Genomic DNA, 19,021 nt, shown 5'->3' with positions numbered 1-19,021 from the left:
TCAGTCATCTGGTCAACTCAGAAGCCAGTGAGGCCATACATAGTCAGAAGGGCCCAGCTTCCCTTTAAGCTAGTAGCAGATTAGCTTGACATCTGGAACTGTGAGAGTGAAGCCTAAGCTGCAGTGAAGACCGTAGGATGGCACAGATGCCAGAAATATGCAACATCTACCAAGAAAGACAGGCAGCAAGTGGGGCCAGCTCACTGGCAGCTCTAGTAAGCCCATGGAAGCAAGGCAGCCAATCCTGATGGGAGCTCCCATCATGCAACACAGGCCTGTGAGGCTGCACATGTAACTTCAGGAAGTAGGGTTTTCCCTGCTTAGTTTTGATGTTGCTTCAGCCTTTTCTTTCCTTGTTAAATTTTTATTCTTCCCTTTTGGAATGGGTAGGTGTACACTGTTTCATTGAATCATGGAAGTAGGTAGTTTATAATTCTACTAGAACTTATAGCCAAGAGTTTGCTTTTCATCATAGAGGAGACTTTGAACTTAAACTTTTGAGCAATGATGGGACTATGAAGACTAGAGAGTCTCGGAGATTGACTTATTACCTTATATTGTATAATGGACATCAGCCTTTTAGAGGCCCACAGTAAAATGTTATGGTTTAAGTAGTGTTGGGTATCACACTGACTCGGAATGGCCTGTGATGAGCAGTCATAATTATCAACCTGATTGGATTGAAAAGTGCCTAGGATATAAGTAAAACCCAACACTGGATATCTCTGAGGGAACTAACTGTGAAGAAGATTCTGCCACCCTAAATGGCCTACATATGAGTGGTATTACTCTGTAGGCTTCAGGTTCAGATGGAATAAAATGGCAATGAAGGAGAGTATTCACTAGTGCAGGAAATTCTCTTCCTCTGCTTCCTGCCTATTATGATGTGAACTACTCTTCACCATATCGCATGTACCCTGATAGAGCTCTGATTCCAGAAGCTTAAAGAAACATGTCATTCTTAAGTTATTCTCATCAGGTATTTTGTCACGCAGCATAAAAGAAAACCATTTCAGTAGAGAATAGCACAATTTATAGGTGTATAGTGATGTAGGATCCAATAATCCAGACATACTTCTAGACAACTGATACATCCAATGCCCTTGTGATAGGCACCAGAGGTTCTAAGTAGATGTGATTCTAAATGTTTATTCAATAACTTAAGAATTTATTTAGTAACATCACCATCTATTCAATAGACAAGGCACAGTATACTGCACTGGATAGTGAGAAAAATGATGCCAAAAAAGCATCATACAGTCTTGTTAGATGATGATGCAAATCAGAGCATCCTCTGAGATGTAAAGATGGCATAAAAGACTCTGATTTTGCCCCCTTTACAGTGTATAAGGAATTCCATAAGCTGGTCACAAGTATTCTCTATGTCATTGCTGTGCCCTTGTGTCACCTCACATTTACCTTACCTTGCACGTGAATCCTGGTTTCTCCAAGCACAGCACGCAATGTCGCACCTTTCCTGCCCCTTGGAGAACTGCTTTTAAGCCTGTCGTGTCCATTCCATTCATCTCTTGACAAATGGTCATTCGCTTTTTAAGAGTTCTTTTAGACTTCATCTTCTTCTTTCCTGTCATTTTTTGATGACCAAAGCTCCATGAAAGTAGGTTTAATAGCTCTGTATCCCAGGGCACTTTTTTCATTCTACATAGTATAAAAATAGTGTTTGCTACATTCTTTTAGGCTAGATCCTCCTTAATGACTTCTTTCTATATTTTAATCCCTGGCTCTTTTTACAGTGATAGTGTGTAATGAGTACAGGGTATGTGTTTATTTAATGGAGCAGAGTCATGAAGGAGATAATCATGGACAGGGTAAGTCAGAGAAATTGTCAGTGCTAACCTCAGAAAGTGGGAGAAAAACTTGATAGTTAGATTGATGGAGTGAGGGGAGACATGGGGCATGTAGAAATCAATGATGATCATCAGGATTGATTACTTGAGAATATCAGATAATCAAGAAGTGAGGTCAACTAAGAATCTCTAAGGTGTCTATTTGCAAACACAATTATACAGTAACAGGTAGTTTTATAATTGTCCTTACTAGATTTAGAGTACAAAATCATTGATCACTAATTTTCATTTTTAAATATTGTTCTTATATATGAACAGTTGTTCATAGAGATGGGTAGTACGGATGGTACAGGAAGGAGGCTCAGTGAGTGGGATGGGGAAGAAGCACACAATACTAAGTCAGAGGCAGATACTTCACTCCTCTGCAGCCAGGTACTTACAACTTCTGGGCTCTTTTCATCCAAGGAGAAACCAAACATGATACAGTTCAACGTCTCTTCATTAAATCCTCAGTCCTAACTCTTTGACTTCCTACACCTGCACCTGCACACACTTGTAGGCAACTCCGTTCATATGGGAAAGTGGAATGGCACTGTAATTAGGAGTGAAAATGGCATTAATAAAACTAGCCACCCAGGAGGCTGAGATCTGAGGATCACAGTTCAAAGCCAGCCCGGGCAGGAAAGTCTGTAAGACTCATATCTCTAATAAACCACTCGAAAACCAGAAGTGGCACTGTGGCTCAGGCAGTAGACTGCTCGCCTTGAGCTGAAGAGCACAGGGACAGCACCCAGGCACATAGTTCAAGCCCCACGACCAAAACCAAAAAACAACAACAACAAAAAACTACCTCACTTCTAGCTACAGGTATTCTGATGGATATCAACATTGCTAAAAGGCCAGGTTTTATTAGGTAGAAAAAGAATTTCCAAGAGAGTATCAGTGATTCTGTGTTGAGACCTGGTATCTCTCAGTGGATTCTGATGCTTCCCTATGGAACCTGCTTTGTGCAGAAACACACCCTACACCTGAATATGAGACCCCATATCCTGCTCCTATGGAGCCTGCAGATTCAAGCCAGCTGAACCAGATCATATAGGTTTGCTCTTCAGAATGCCCATCCTTACACCTAAGATCTACACAGTTTTGTGTGGTGGTCGCAATGGCATCTCTGACTTCTCATCCATTGCTCAGATCTATACATTTCAAGAATGTGACACTAAACACCTCTCTTAAAGGCCTTTGATTTACTCTTTTTGCTATGACACTGTGAAAATATCTCTAAGACAGTTTCCACTACACTCCATTGACATGGAGACATCTGTACACACAGGTCTCTAGTGGTCCTCTCCAAATACTATCCTGTATACTCCAGTTCTGTTCTATTTTTCTCACAGAACTTATACCTAAATATCTTTGATTCTCTATAGCACTAAGTTTTCAGTTAAAGAGAGTGAGGAATTTATATTATGTTCACAATTGTGTTTTCAGAGTCTGAAAGAGTACCCAGCATATACAAGTCACTCAACACACAAAATTGGTTTAATGAATAAAGAAATAGCCAACTGAATAGTTATTCTGGCTCTGATAATGGTGGGATGGATTTCTTCTATTCACATTCTTCCATTCTCTCAGCAATCACAAATTCAGGAAGGAAACAATGAAGGCACCAGAACCAGAATTGACCCTTGTCATAAAAGAGCCTAATTTCTCCTCATCGTGTCTCTTAGTTTGTGTAGAACAAGGGAGCAAAACTAGAATTGTAGTCGTTTTTGTCTCCATTGCCACAGGACTGAATCAGAGTTGGTCTTGGTGGCTGAGAACTTCCCTTTGTAAGCAAACAATATTAGAGGATGAACTACAGTGTAGGTGTTCTCTAAATACTGGGTGAGTATAAATGTAGGAATCCAAAGTACTCAGTGGAAAGTAGTAGTTCGGAAGTTTAAAAGGGTCAATAGAGATGTTAGCTATTGTCCACCTCAAGGGATATAGACATTTGGAGTATGAATCATAATCAATTAGATGGCTTGATCATACCTTTAATATCCTGTTGAAACACCATGTTTTTAGATTTAAGAGTATACCACAGAATTTGACACATGGGATTTGCCAAGATATGAACAATCCAAAAGTATTCCTCTTTTGACAATTTATCAAAGAACGGTTTCACCAGTCATTAATTGAACAACCCGCTAGGGGAAAAAGCAATAGTACTCAGAGAACATGATCTGAATCCTGTATCACCCCAAAGTAAAATCTGCCATGCCTAGGATATAACTGTTACTCAATATACATACTATGATGCTGAACCAATGGGGGAAATAACACAATAGAAATAAGCCAACAGCGACTGATTCTGTCCTGGAATTAGAAGATAAGTCTTTTAAAATATTACTATTATAACTATTCAGGAACTGAAAGAAAAAGATGGTCATATTAAATAAAGATGTAGAGATCTCAACATAGAAAGGTAGATATGAAAGAGTACTATGAAAATTCTTGGGCTGGAAATTAAAATATGTTAGATATTAGTACATTGGAGAAACTAGAAGAAACAGTTAAAAAAAGATAAAAAGATATCAGCCAATTTGAAGAACAAAGAAAAGAGTAAAGAAAAGGAAAAGATATTTAAAGATATGCAGATTAGTGAGACAAAGAATAAATGGTGAACCTGACAAGATACTTCATTGGAAATGAACTTTACAACTTGGGGAGAAGAAAAATGGGAGGGATGTGGGACAAAATGAGGGAGGAGGTAACAATGTTCAACAAGAACTGTACTCATTACCTTATTTATGTAACTGTGACTCCTCTGTAACTTTACAATTAAATTAAATTTTAAAAGACATGCAGATTAGCATCAAGTTGAGTTGTCTAATCAGTTGTATGTTTAATTAATACATAAACAGCTTTTGACTATGCATCATAGTAAAACAGCTGATAACCCAAAATAAAAAAAATTGAAAGCAACGGAGTAGTGGATGTCAGGGGAGGAGATAATAGCCTATTATGCACAATGAAATAGTGATTCAAAGATTTTTCACTTCTCACCAAACATTGCTCAGGCCAGTGAAACAAGATCTTTAAAGTTCTGAAAGACAATTCTCTCAACCCAGAATTATCTCCAGAAAGACTATCTTTCTGAAGAGAAAGAGAAGACTGAATTTTCAAATAAATGAAAGGTGATGATTTTCCCTCAGTAGACATATACTACAAGAAATACTAAAGGATTTTCTTAGAAAAATAGATAAGATTTCAAAAAGTTAGGATTTCAAAAAAAGGTAGGATTTCAAATCTTCAAGAAGGGGTTGAGAGCAGAAAAAAGTAAGAAAATATTAATTTGTTTAAGAACAGCTGCCTTTCAATAGATATGTTTGTGTTTTTAATGTATAGAAATTTGAGATACATGAAACAACATATAATATGTAGAATTGTGCAGTTAAACTGGTACTGTAGTCCAAGTGAAAAAAATTAACTATCTGTAACCTGTGTTAACAGGGTACATCTGATAATTATATATGAAATGCTTTAAAAATCCACTAATAAGTATAGCTAAAGTGCTTCCTCTCAAAAACAAGATTCCAAACAAAATATTAAAAATTAACTAGTGTAAAAGGAAAGATTGTAAAAAAAAGATTATTGTAATCTAAAAATAAAACTTTACATTGTGATATTGATATAAAATACAAGATAAATGCAAAACAAATGAATGAAAATAGCCCTAGTGGATTAGAATATTGAGATCTGGATTCAGGAATTTACTTTTTTATGACACATTTCCCCCTAATTGTGATTAATTATTATCCATGTTGGAAATTAATGGTAGGGATGGGCCTTACCAACTTTCCTGTATTGTGAAAGCACATAGCTTCTCAAACGGCTATTTTCTTCTTCATGTGGACATCTTACTCAACTGGGACAGCAGCAGGAAGTCTGGCCTGTCAGTGGAAGAAGCTGGGTATGGCCTAATGCCCTGCAAGAATGATGTTATCAAAATGGCTGCAGTTATGAAAGCATTGGAGAGTTTAATGGCTTGTATTCCCTTTTATTTTTACACACCTTTTGTCAAATTTTATCTTCCTTCCATTTGTCTGCCTTTTTGTAGATACTGATGGTGACAGAATTGTTATAATTTGACACTTATTTTTTATGAGATAAAGGAGACTTCCAGAGGATTATCAATGTTCTTGGTCAACTCTTATTTATGGGCTGATTAAATCTGACACTGAGATCTTAAGCAGAGAAGACTGTGGCAGAAACTATCCATAGAAAGCCAGGGCTGTGTGTAAGATGGAGAATCTGTCCAAAAAAAGTGCTACAGAGGCCAATAGGACTGGCCTACATTGCCAGGAAGTCATGGGATATTTCATACAAACCTGCTCCTCATGTCCCTAGAAATCACCTGCCATTATATTGGGGCAAAATGTAGAAGGAAACTCTTCAATAGCAACAACAAAAATACACTGAAATCAGGAAAGTGGTATCAAAATGAAAAGGGTGGATTCTGTCAGTTTTTGACTTTACAAGACCCCCCAAATTTGTTGGGGGTGTTATTTAATATTTTCTTATTGGGTTTTGTTGAGTTTCCTTAGTTCAAATACGGAGGTGCCTTTCTAGCTATCACCTTTTCTGTAGTTTGTTGTTCTTCCTGTGTAACCCTAAATGGTTTTACATTCCTGTCTTTCACTCTATCTCATACTTCCACGTTCTGAGTACCTTCTTTTCCCATTCGCTTTCACTTACTCATCCTTTTGAGTTTCTGTTGCTAGTTTTAAACTAACCCTAGGCCTATTTTAACTGAAAAATGTCACTCAAACTTTGTGCAGAGAACGAAACTGGTGACAATTTGAAGTAAGGACTCATATTAAAACTTTCTAATATTATACATCCCCAGCCGAGACATCAGTTTCTAGACATAAAATTGCTTTGAGCTCATCTAAGGAGAGGATTTATTTCTCATTTACCTCTACTCTGAGGGTTTTACAATGTAAGGTCCATGTTGTATTCCAGCATTAACTCAGCTTTACTTCCTGCCTCTTTCTTCTGAAGTCCTCTCATGGCGTTTTCTGAAACCAATTATCCAAGCAAATTTTATAACTCCCGGTGTTATTGTTCACTTCAAGTTTTGACACTGTGTTCTTTTGACTTGTGACAGGTTGGCTTTATTTTAAAAGGTGCTTGATACTATAACTTGAATTTTTGTTGCTTCAGTAGAACTATGGACTGTGTTAACTATGTATGTACCTACTTCAAAGACAGATTTCATTTTATAATGAAGATTAAAACCTTTCTCATCATGGAATAGATTAGCAGCTTTGCTCTCAAGCACATGAATCAAATTCACCCCATATAGTTAAACAAAACATCTTCCTGTTATAGTTTGAATATTGAGTATCATTCAAAGTTCCAGGTATTAAAGGCATGGTCCCTGCAGTGTACTACAAGCATATCCTTAAGCCCTTGGGTATGTGTCCCTGAATAGGACTGTAAGACCACAGGCTGTTTCCTCCTACTTTCTGCTTCATGCTATACACAATTTTGCTTCACCACACATTCTTGCAATGGTGTACTACCTTTGCCAAGGACCCGTAGTAATGAGGTTGCCGATCTTGGATTGCAAACCTGCAGACCCATGGGGGAAATTAACTTTTTCCTCTTCATTAAAAAAAATTGTGTGTTTGTTATAGTGGCAAAAAAAACTGATCAGGATACTTTCTTTTATTAAAAGCAAGAAAAAGTTGCATATATCATAATTATGACAGGAAAAAATAAATTTGATTGTTGTCTATGAAATCAATGCTCCTTTATGATCCTTAGAAAAGATAGAGAAATGCTGCATGATCTTACCTGATCCACTTTGAATTGATGTTAGTATAGGGTGAGAGACAGAAGGGTAGTTTCAGTATTCTGCACATAGATTTCATCTTCCCATTGCCATTTCTTGAAGAGGCTATCTTTTCTACAACTTACACATTTGTCAAAAGTCAGATGGCTATAGATACAATGATTCACTCCTATAATTTCTTCTAATGTGTTCCATTGGTCTTCAGGGCTGTTTTTGTGTCAGTTTTGTTTCTGTTATGATTGTAAAGTATAATTTCAACTTCAATATTGTGATACCTTCCACTATTGCTTTTTTTCTTTTTTTGGTTCAAGATTGCTTTGGTTACTTGGGACATTTAATACTTCCGTATGAGTCTTAAGGGTTCCTTTTAAAATAGATAAATCTTAAATTGTAATAAATAAACTCTGTAGAGAGTGACATTGAGATTTTTGAAGGCTGGACATGTCTTTCTATCTTCTGGTAGCTTCTTTAATTTATTTTTTCAAGGTTTTGTAGTTTTCATTGAAGAACTATTTCACTTCGTTGGTTTATTACTAACTATTGTATTTTGGGAAGCTATTGTAAATGGCATTGTTCTCCCAATTGTCCTCTTATCCTGTTTATTGTTGTTGTACTGAAAAGCTCCTAAAGTGAGAGTGTTGATTTTGGATCCTGCTATACTGCCAAACATGTGTCTCAAATCCAGGAGTTTTGCGGTGAAGTCTTTGGGGCCTTTTCAGTAGCATTTAAATTCTGTCAGCTAAGTGTTCTTCATAATGTTGCCTACTATATTCCTCTGGAAAAATCTTGAGATATTTTGTATTTAGAGCAGTTAATATAAAATTTTTAATGCAGTGTCATAGACATAAAGATGCCAACAACCTCCTGGGAATTTTTATATTATTACATGTTAACATGTTACATTATGTTAGCATCTTTACTTCACTTTCTCTTCTCTTCCTTCTTTCCATCTGTCCTTGCAAATTATTGCTTTACTTTTATTTCTCCACTTTATAGCTACATTTTCATTTTTGTAGTATGCATGCTACATTTTCTTACATCCATTCCACTCTGCACTTTACATTGTGCTATCTCTGTAAATCTTGGCACTTACTAAATTAATCTTTCTATATCTAACCATATCCACTTACAGTCTATGTCATAATCCCCTTTCACTTTCTGATATCTGTCCCATCATAAGATAGCATTTCTCTCATTTGGACTCAGTTCTTTGGCATTGTGAGTGTTATTCTAGATCAGTTAAATCCAACTGCAAATTCACACCAACCACCAGAGTAACAAAGAAATTGCAAAGAATTATAGGAGAAAGCCTGAGAAAATGGTTCAGCTTGGAAAGCACAGTGCAGTGATTATCCCTTGGGTTCCAGAGCCATACCTGGGTTAAAAACACAACTTCACTACTTCCTGACAGGGTGAGCTTGGTCAATTGAATTCCCTTGGCTTCAGTTTGCCTAAATTCTCTTTATATCCTGGGATTTCAAACAATGGATGTAATATAATTAGTGCAGTATATAGTACAATACAGCAAAACACTTAGTATATTTTAATTCATATTACTTTGGGGATCTTCTAAATGCACGATGACAATGAAATAGAACACAAGTGAGTGCTTTGCTGAAAACTAACTTAATTACCATTATGATTAACTTCCCATTGCATTCTTTTTTCATAACACCTTTCATATATTCTGAATCTTGTATGTTTCCTAATGTAACCAACTTCCTTTTTGAGATTCAGAAATTGTAATGCATTTTCAAATATTCATGAACAGAGAAAATCTCAAAATGGCCTTTTAATATCTACTCACTGATTATGGAACATTGTCTACACATTCTTGTTAGAGGAATGAATAATAGGATTTGTTGTAGATAGACAGATGAGACAGATAAGATTTTGTGTATAGCCACATTCTCTCTGGTACCTTGAGTATTTATGTTTTGTATTGTATCCTTTATGAACATGAGAAAAATATTAATTTAGTAAATATTATGATTATTTCAATATTGCTATGGTAAGGCAGACATTTCTGTTTTGTGTCTTTTTTTGGTAAGACTGAAGCTTTAAATTTAGATATTTGGAATTCATTCTTCCTTTAAAGTTTATTTTAAATCATACATAAACATGTCATTTGAATGTTGATTAACTGCCACAATTTTCTCTATAATAATCTCAGAACTGGAAGTGTGCATAAATCAGAACCAAACATTTCTATTCATGCAAAAGCTCATAATAATTTCAGTGATTTTTTAAAGAAAAACTGTAGTCAATGTGCAAATTATATATTTTGTTGATAAATGCACTATAATAGATGCTTAATTGAACATTTGTTTGTATATAAAACTTAAGATTTGCAGATCAAGGACTGTAAATACACACACAAAGAAGTCTAGCCAAACAAACTGAAGTGAAAACATCATGTAATCAAATTAAACAGCATAGCTGCCATAGGCAGTTAATGATGGAAATCCTGCAGTGGCACGCAGAGGTATTACCTTCTGCAAGGCAGGCGAGGGAGCTCTTCCCCACAATGTGCCAGCTAATAATCTGCAGCAGTAAATCAGATGTAAAAGGTCCACTCAGAGCAAGTACCCCAGAAGTTCAATTAACATCCTGGCAGATGCTTATTTGGATGCCTAGAAAAATATAATCACATTGATCACAGCTAGTCATAGGGAAGACTTTGATCAATCTTAGGGAGGTTTTCAGAGATTCCATGTAGTTCTGGAATAACACCAAAGTTACAGTATCTATTCAAAATGGAACAAGGTATTTCAAATCAGTAAATTCCTCCAAGTTTACTCTCATCCTAGAGTATCAAGTGTACTTAAGGCTAATCTATACTATCTGGGCAGGTTCCTTCTAACCAGATTCCTGGACTCCTGGTGGTGTGGGCAGTGGTGAACAGTGCTGGGATAGGGAACACTTTATTTACTCTTCAGGGAAGTTCTAGTCTCCCTGGTAGAAGATTCCATCCAATGAACTTTGCCTTAGATTCTGGATACTTTCTTTTATGTATCCTTTAAGTTTTGTGAAACATAGAATGGAAGTTTATAATCTTTGGAAGTTTGAAGATGTGAACTGCTTCTACCTTCTATAAGGGATGGTTTTGTATGTGTGTTTGGGGAACTCAATAGTTAGAATCCTCCTACACCTTTATTCTTCTTTATTTTACTCTGTGATAACTATGAGCCTCTCCTCTTTATTGAACGTATTGTCTGTCATATGGAAGTAGTTATTTATTTTAGATAACAATGGGAGTGAGTATTGCATGTTCCCTAGCCTGAAGTTTGTCTACAATGTGACCATTTTAGTAGCATGTGGATATATATTTAAAAGAACTGTCCACTTTAATCATGTCCTACTGAGCTCATACCGTGTGTGTACATAATGGGCTTAGAGTTGCCCATCACATCGTGTCAGTCACTGCTGTGAATGCCTGCAGTGGAAACATGATGCTATTTCTTTCAGCAGACCACTGGACATTTCTTAGGTTCATCAAGGGGTTGGAAATAAGAGTGAGGGTGATGATACTGGATTGTCAGAGAGGGAATTAAATAATTTGCATTGAATTTGTTCTCAGGAATAAATACAAACATCAGATAAGGGGTTATCCTTCAGATGGTAACATTTTTCAATAGATTTCTAACAATAAAATCAAAGGAATGAAAATGTTTTCAAGGAAAAATAAGAAAAAAATGGAACCCAAATGCCTTAGTAAGTTTTTAATTACTTTATTTTTATTAGCATAGATTGGTTGTACAAGGGTATTTCGTTGAGATATGTCCACACAGGCATACCCTATCTCCTGGTCAAATTTACCTCCTCTATCCCCCTCCCTCATTCACCATCTCCTACCTCTTAAAATGATCTGGACAGGTTCTGTTTTCATGCATATAAAATACTTAACATATTTACCTACCCTCATTCTCTTCATTCACCTTTTATCTTCCCACTCATACCATCTCCCAACAGCAATATCTTATTAAGCCATCTTTCTTCAATTAAAATCATTGTCTCTGGGGAGAAAAGTTTGATTCTTAGAGAAAAGAGCAAGACACTGAAGACAGCGGAGTCCAGGGTCCACAGCTTACTGACTCCATCAATGCAGTATTCACAACCTACAGGGAGGCTAAGGCTGCAAAGTATTCCTTTGTGCAGGAAGAGACATAGTGGATGTAAAAGTCACTGGAGCACTTAATGCTATTCATATGTATAAAATACTGTGAAGGAAAATGAAAGTGTGTGTAAATGTGTATATATATATACATATTTATACATATATGTGTACTTTCATTGTATTCATATGCCTTTATATATGTATGCTTTCATTTTCCCTGTACATATACTAAGCTTTTGTTGCACATAGATGCTTTTATTTTACATGCATATACAAATGCAAATATATCTATAGGCTAGATACAGATATAGACATAGTCCTACGCATTGCCACATGTGGCAGCATGGAAAATAGGAAGTAAAGGAAAAAGCTTGAAGGAGAAAACAGTTCATAAGTGATTATCAGTAATGATTATCTTCTATTTTTCTCTTGGCTAAGTTGTTTATAAGTATCTTGTTAAGAAAGAAAGAAGGGCATGCAAGAAATATTTCTGTCCACTAGAACCAAATTGAATGAAGAACATTAGTTAAGTCAAAAAGTAATGAATATTTTTCCCAGATGCCAATATTTACATTTTACTAAGAATTTTTTCCAGCATCTCTATATTATACATGCAGCTTTGCCTACGGCCTGAACAGCTCTGAACCACTGACCCATTTATTTCCTTGCTCTGGGGATACACCATTTGCTGCCTTTTCTTCCTCATTTCCTTCTGCTTTGCTTTGCTTTGCCTCCACTTCCCATCTCTCCATAGGCCCACACTGCCTTTCCATGCCTGGATAGTTTTGATCCAGTCATCTCTCCTGTCATTTTCTTTGTGTGCTTCTTGATTTTTCTCTCTGCCTTCCATATGCATTTGTTTCTCCCCTGCTTTCTCTTAGGCTCTTCTCTTCCTCCTTCACTGAGCACAAAATAAAGTAGATCCAGTTTAAAGTTTGATGTACATATTAACCAAATCTTATACTTCCTTTCTTATTTAAAAATGGGGTATTTTGAATTGTATCTATGATCTTGAAGTAATGACAATCCCACTTGAGTAAGGTAGGGGCATAAATGACACTGCCATGGACATGTCACTGCATGGTTAACCTGTGTGTCATCACTCAGCTGGCTGTATCAAAGCTTACTCGAGCAGAGACAATGCCAACTCTTGTTTCCTCCACTGCTCATGACCCCTTAATGCTCATCTGCATGAACTCCATCAGTATCTGATAGTGATAGTCATGTTTGTTCCTTTGCTTGTGATTCAGATTTCTTGTGCTCAGACCTATGATGTAGTTGGATATAAATTAGACAATTGCTTGTTAAAAGAAGCCAACAGCATTTCATGCAGTTAGAATAGGAGTTAGTAGATGTGCAGTCCTAGGAGAATGATCCAGAAGGAAAATCACTATTCTAAGCCGTTACTGCTCTCTTCCTTTGTGCTTTCCTTCTCTCTTCCTTCCTGGTGACCTTGACTTCTTCCATCCCTGCAACTTGTCTTCTAGGATGTCACATGCTTTTCAGCATCCTGCCTACACCTTCTAATTAATCTTTGATAAACAAGCCCTTAAATTATCCTCGTTGGAATGTGTAACATATATTCTATTGGACTTGGCCCAGAGTAATGCATTCAACTATTCCTTCATTTAACAAATTGCTCTTCATTGTACATTAAGTTGAAGATATGGACCCAGAATTAAGGGAAGGCATGAAACATAGACAAAAACCTGCCATCCCTTTATCTTCATAGATAATAAAACTTAGAATAAAACTCTCCACTTTTGTGGAAGACTAAAATGGGCTGGGTTCTTTATTTGGTATTAAAAAATAAAGATCAGTCTTAACTTAAATGTCACTTCAAACATTGTCAGTAGTTTCCTTTTCTCCTTAGTATACTTTCTAACCGATATTTTGTTGAAGAATGTGTGGGAGTGCCAGGTGCAGGTATTTTCGATAGGAACATAGTAATTAGCTGCTAATAATTTCATCTGGTTAGAGGTGTGATGTGGAGATAGAGTTCTTCCTCAGAAAACTGCACAGATAGGTGAATTCAAGTAAATATGAAATTATCCTTAACTGATAGAGGAATTCATTTGATTACTCACTTTATTTCATCGAGGGTAATCTAAAATAGTCAGTTTCTTTGCAAGAAGTTCAGTCATTTGAATGTGTGTATGACAAGTGACTTGTAATCATCTTGAAATTTTTTAAACATGTAGATGCTCTTGCATTTTTAATCTATGTTGTGATGTTAAAATCATCCTACCTGCCCTGACTTCTGAGCATAATACTGCAGCAAGATAACTATTTGTAACATAAAATATTTGTAAGGAAAAAGTAGGTTAAGAGAAGATCAGAAAAACCTTCAAGACAAAAGACTTACATGAAAAACTTAAGTACTTATGCACTGAAGTGTCAGAAGTGTAGATTGAAGAGGGGAATGGATAGATCATATGGAGTCTTTGGCTCATACCCTTTCGGGAGGTACCTTCCATCAAGGGTCTGGTTACCAACATAGTACGACCTGCTTTGCTACTGTCTACATGGAACTTGCATTTTATATCTTTTCTCATGCTACTCCTTCTGCATGGAATAACTGCCTTGTTCTCCTGGTTCATCATTCAAAGTTCAGTTCTAATGTTCTTGCCCATCTTTATGTTCTCTTTCTGGTCTAATTATTTTCCCTCCTCCTGTATTCTGTTAGTTACTATCATGTTTGCAAGGTCTATGATATCGCCATTTCCCTTCTGATTTTATGAACCTTGTCCCTAATTCAAACAACAACCTTTTAAAGATGTCTCATCACCCTTGAGGAAACCAGTCTCAGCTAGGACCTAGTTGCCTGGGTTCCCTGGGCAAATAGGATCCTACCTCAAGGCCTTTGCACTTAATGTCTCTGCTATCGGTGATGCTCTGCCTACAGGTTCTGGATAGCAATTTCTTTATTTCCACTCAACTTTCCTCACAAAAGGCACCTATTCTAGATAGACTTTTCCTTTTCACATAATATGCTTATTTCTTAAAAGTAGTGACTGATGCTGGACACCGGTGGTTCATCCCTTGTAATCCTAGCTATCAGGAGGCTGAGATCTGAGGATCATGTTTCAAAGCCAGCCCGGTCAGGAAAGTCCTTGAGACTCTTTTTTTTTTTTTTTTGGTCCGGTTGTGGGGCTTGAACTCTGGGCCTGGGCGCTGTCCTTCAGCTCTTCAGCTCAAGGCTAGCGCTCTACCACTTGAGGCACAGCATCACTTCCAGCTTTTTTTCTTTTTGCTTATGTGGTGCTGAGGAATCGAACCCATGGCCTCATGCATGCAAGGCAGGCGCTCTACCACTGAGCCACCTTCCCAGCTCCGTGAGACTCTTATCTCCAATAAACCATCAGAAAACCAGAAGTGGGGCTATGGCTCAGGTGGTAGAGCACTAGTTTTGAGCTGAAGAGCTGAGGGACAGAGCCCAGGCCCAGAGTTCAAGCTCCACCACCAACCAAAAAAAAAAAAGTAGTGATTGCTTCCTGAAAAGAGCTTATTCATGGTTTGGTTTGCTTTTTTAGTTACCAATCTTTTATTTACTCTGCTATGATGGAAAGAGTTTAGAGAAAGGTCTTGTGTGACACCATTTTTCTCTATTATACACCCTGAGCTTCTGAAACCAGTGCGTGAGGTTCTCGGGTGTTCAAGAAGTATTTGATGAATGACTACATGAATAAGTGAATGGAAAAAAATCCAAGTCAATGAAAACTAATCTAGGACATAACCCATAACTTCCTTCTCCAAGCATTTTACACCCTAACTTGCTAGATTGGACCCATGAACCATATGAAACATATCCCAAGAAGTTTATGGCCACGCCGACCATTTCTTAAGAATCCCTTGAGAAGCATAAGTCATGGAGAAAGAAACTTCTTGGGGTGAAGTAGTTCATACAACTGTAGAGTCTGGCAAGTTCAGAATCTCCATGGTCACTAGGGAATCTGGAAATTGTTATCAAGGTCAAAGCCAGTCTTCTGGTACCAGGAGCAGTCATCGGTTTGCTGTATTCAGCCTTCAGCTAACTGACAGAGGCCCACCAGATGCACACCACACCCCTCCCCCACCGCAGCTATGTACACACATCCTACTGCTATCAGCCTGATTGTTCTGGAGATGGACTATATGCTTGCCTCTTCTCTGGGTGCAAATACGTAATGCAAAACAAAACGAGCACCTTCCTATGTGTTTACATGAGGTGGGATGAGGTGAAGTTCTATTAGCCAGGATGAGGCTGTGGCAGGCCTGGGCTTCGAGCTCTGTGAGGATCCCTCCTGCAAACAAGATGCTCTATATAGAGGCACTGAAAGCACCCATCATGGAACAGACATTTGTTCACTCACAAATGAGGAGCCTGTGACACAGGAAATGCCCTGCAGAAATTCTGTAGGCACCGGACTGGATGGATTTCAAAAGATAACATTCCTTGAGCTTACTGTTTTAAGTCACTCATGACAGCAAGTTATTATCAGGTGTTCTTCTGTAGATTATTGTTCAGCGAATTATTCAGTGGACTGCAACTTTTATAAATGGACTATAACTTTATCCTATGTTCTTCTCCAATAGAACAGAGTTCATTATTATTTTACTTATTATATTGGATATTTTACTTATTATATTGCCAAGAAACTACACAGCATATGTTTAAAATAATTATTTAAATATTTGGTTAGTTTGAGTAAGATTATGCTTGCTTGTGATTTTCTTCCTGACAAGAATAGCCAAGTATACAATGTAGTAACACAAGTCCTACCTTTTGAAAGCTATTTAGCTGCATTATGTGGCACTGAAAATATATAAATGTGCAGATTCTAGTTTTGCATCTTCAAAATTTTCTTATATGCTTTACCATATTTGTATTTTTCCACAATCTGGATAAAAACACTTTTCATTCAACCTCAACAATTCTTACCATTCTCAAAAACTGTTAACAATGTCAGCTGTGTGTTGATAAAATTAAGACATGGTTAAATATTGTGCAAAACCAACCTGGTCGATTCATGCCACTCAAACACTAAGATATCTCATCCCCAGAAGACACGCACAGGCATATAGACTCTCTCCACCCCAGCCCCCAAACTCTCTCACAGAGCTACCTTAAATACTTCATTGACTTTATATACCTCTTAGGTTACCAACAAAAGTATCTCAGGTCTATACTAAATTCAACATCTGGCCCCCAAGTCTCTTCATTCATTCTCATCTCTCATGCTATAGACACCTGCTGCTCTGCCTTAATCACAGCAATCCTCTTTCAGTCTCTCAGCTGATCATATTCTCTCTCCTGTCCCAATGCCTTTGGACAAGCTATTTATTTCCTTCTGCCTGGAATATCTCTGTCCCCTTGCTGAGTAGTTAATGACTAAGAATCTGTTAGAACTTTTTTTTTTAATAAAAGCTATGCTTAACCTTCTGGATTAGATAAAATGCTCCAGTCACAGACTCTCAGCATCTTATATCTGTAGCTCTCTTTTCATCAACTTTGTCTCCAAGGCAATGTCACACTTGCATGTGTCAAATGAATTGCTATGCGGCCACCCCATCCTCATTACACTGTGACCTTATGAGGAAGAATGCTGGTCCATTTCTACACAACACTACATCTCTTGGTGCCCAGCACTGTGCCTTGATATACTAGGAGGCTTATGAATGCAGAAAAGAGCAAAGAAATAAATATGAGCAGTGCATAAAATCATGTAACGATGGCCTAGTTTTAAGTCTATAATTTTGTGCATCTGGGTTGTCAGAGACATGTGAATTTACTTGCTGGGGAATATTAAAAGGAAAGGTTTCTAATATTTCAGCTCTTGATTTCTATTCCTTGGGGGCACCTACTAATTTGCCAAATTCCTTCAATGAAAATGTTTGCATTTTCTGAGGCTTTGGTTTGTTTGTTTCTACCATCCCCAGAGAGCAGAATGCCTGTCTGATTCATTCTGACAGATGAGCGGCAGCAGATTTGCTGTTACTGAGAATTCTCCACCCTAAAGGCTCTATCTCTCCTGCAGAGAGAGCTCACAAGCAACGTCTCTCTGCAGCAGCTGTGCATTGTTGAAGACGTTCAGCGAGAAAAGATGGCATTTTCATAGAAAATCATGAAAAGTTTTCAGGTTACCTACTATATATTAAAACAACAACTTTTCACCTATAGCCTAAGAAATTGCTTTATCCTTTGGCTTTTTAAAAATTTTCTATTGTCTAGCTCTTTAAAATTAACTCATATACTCTCAATTTGCAGGAAGGATGCTTTCATCTAAGAGGTTATTATTTACAGCTGGTGTTCACTCCCTTTTTAAATAGATTATTTCATTCCTCATAGTTTAAAATTATGGAAAGAAACCTTTTTAAATAGAGTATTTCACTCCCCATAGTTTAAAATTATGGAAAGAAACCTTTCCTAAAGGTAGGACAATAGCTATGCAAGCTTCTTAACAGAGATTTCTTGTTGCTCTTTTTATTTACATGAAAGCACCTCCCTTGAATACAAAAGCCAAAGAATATGTTTTGAATCATGTAAATAGCCTGTGTACATGCATTTATTCACAAACACTTTCAAAAATAGTAATACTTTAATACATCTCTTAAGATGTTTTTATAGCAATGAACTACAATGAACAACTGCATGAGAACCATAAAGTTAGATGATCGAGTAGATTTTGAGCAAGCAATGTATTTTCTTATAAAATGGAAATATTAGAGTAGTCAAATTAAAAAGGTGTTAATACATATGTCTAAGTTTGTTTTCTTTCAGGTTATTATAGTTCAGGAATTGGCAGTCTGCATTTTATGGGTGGAACAATAGCATTAGTGAATCTAGCAATTTTTCTTAAAATCTTTCTTGAAGGAAAATATATCACAGAACTTTGAGCACAATACACTGAGTGCTCCACTTGGAAAATCACTACAAATGTGTTTAACAATTTTTGCAAACATTCTCAATCCACAATCTTTAAAAGATAGACCACTGTAACATTCTGTTAAACAGAGTTGATATTTTTGGCTAGTACTGCATGTATCATGTATTATATATATATGTATATATACATAAATGAGCCATTATTTCTGTAATAACTCATGAATATTAGTACTAAAGTTAGAAATATAGCCAGTTTCCTTTTATTTCTTCTGGTGTATAACTGATCTATAAGAAAGAGATTTTTAATGAATAATATAAAGAGTATAAAGGACTAATATTTTCATTAAGCAAATATTTTAAATGTTTATCATTTTTAAAATTTCATT

Source organism: Dipodomys spectabilis, unplaced genomic scaffold (assembly GCF_019054845.1).
Source record: "Dipodomys spectabilis isolate Male_0828 unplaced genomic scaffold, ASM1905484v1 ptg000197l, whole genome shotgun sequence".
NCBI lineage: Eukaryota > Metazoa > Chordata > Mammalia > Rodentia > Heteromyidae > Dipodomys > Dipodomys spectabilis.
The sequence above is the reverse complement of the archived record's forward strand: the minus strand, read 5'-3'. Positions refer to the sequence as shown.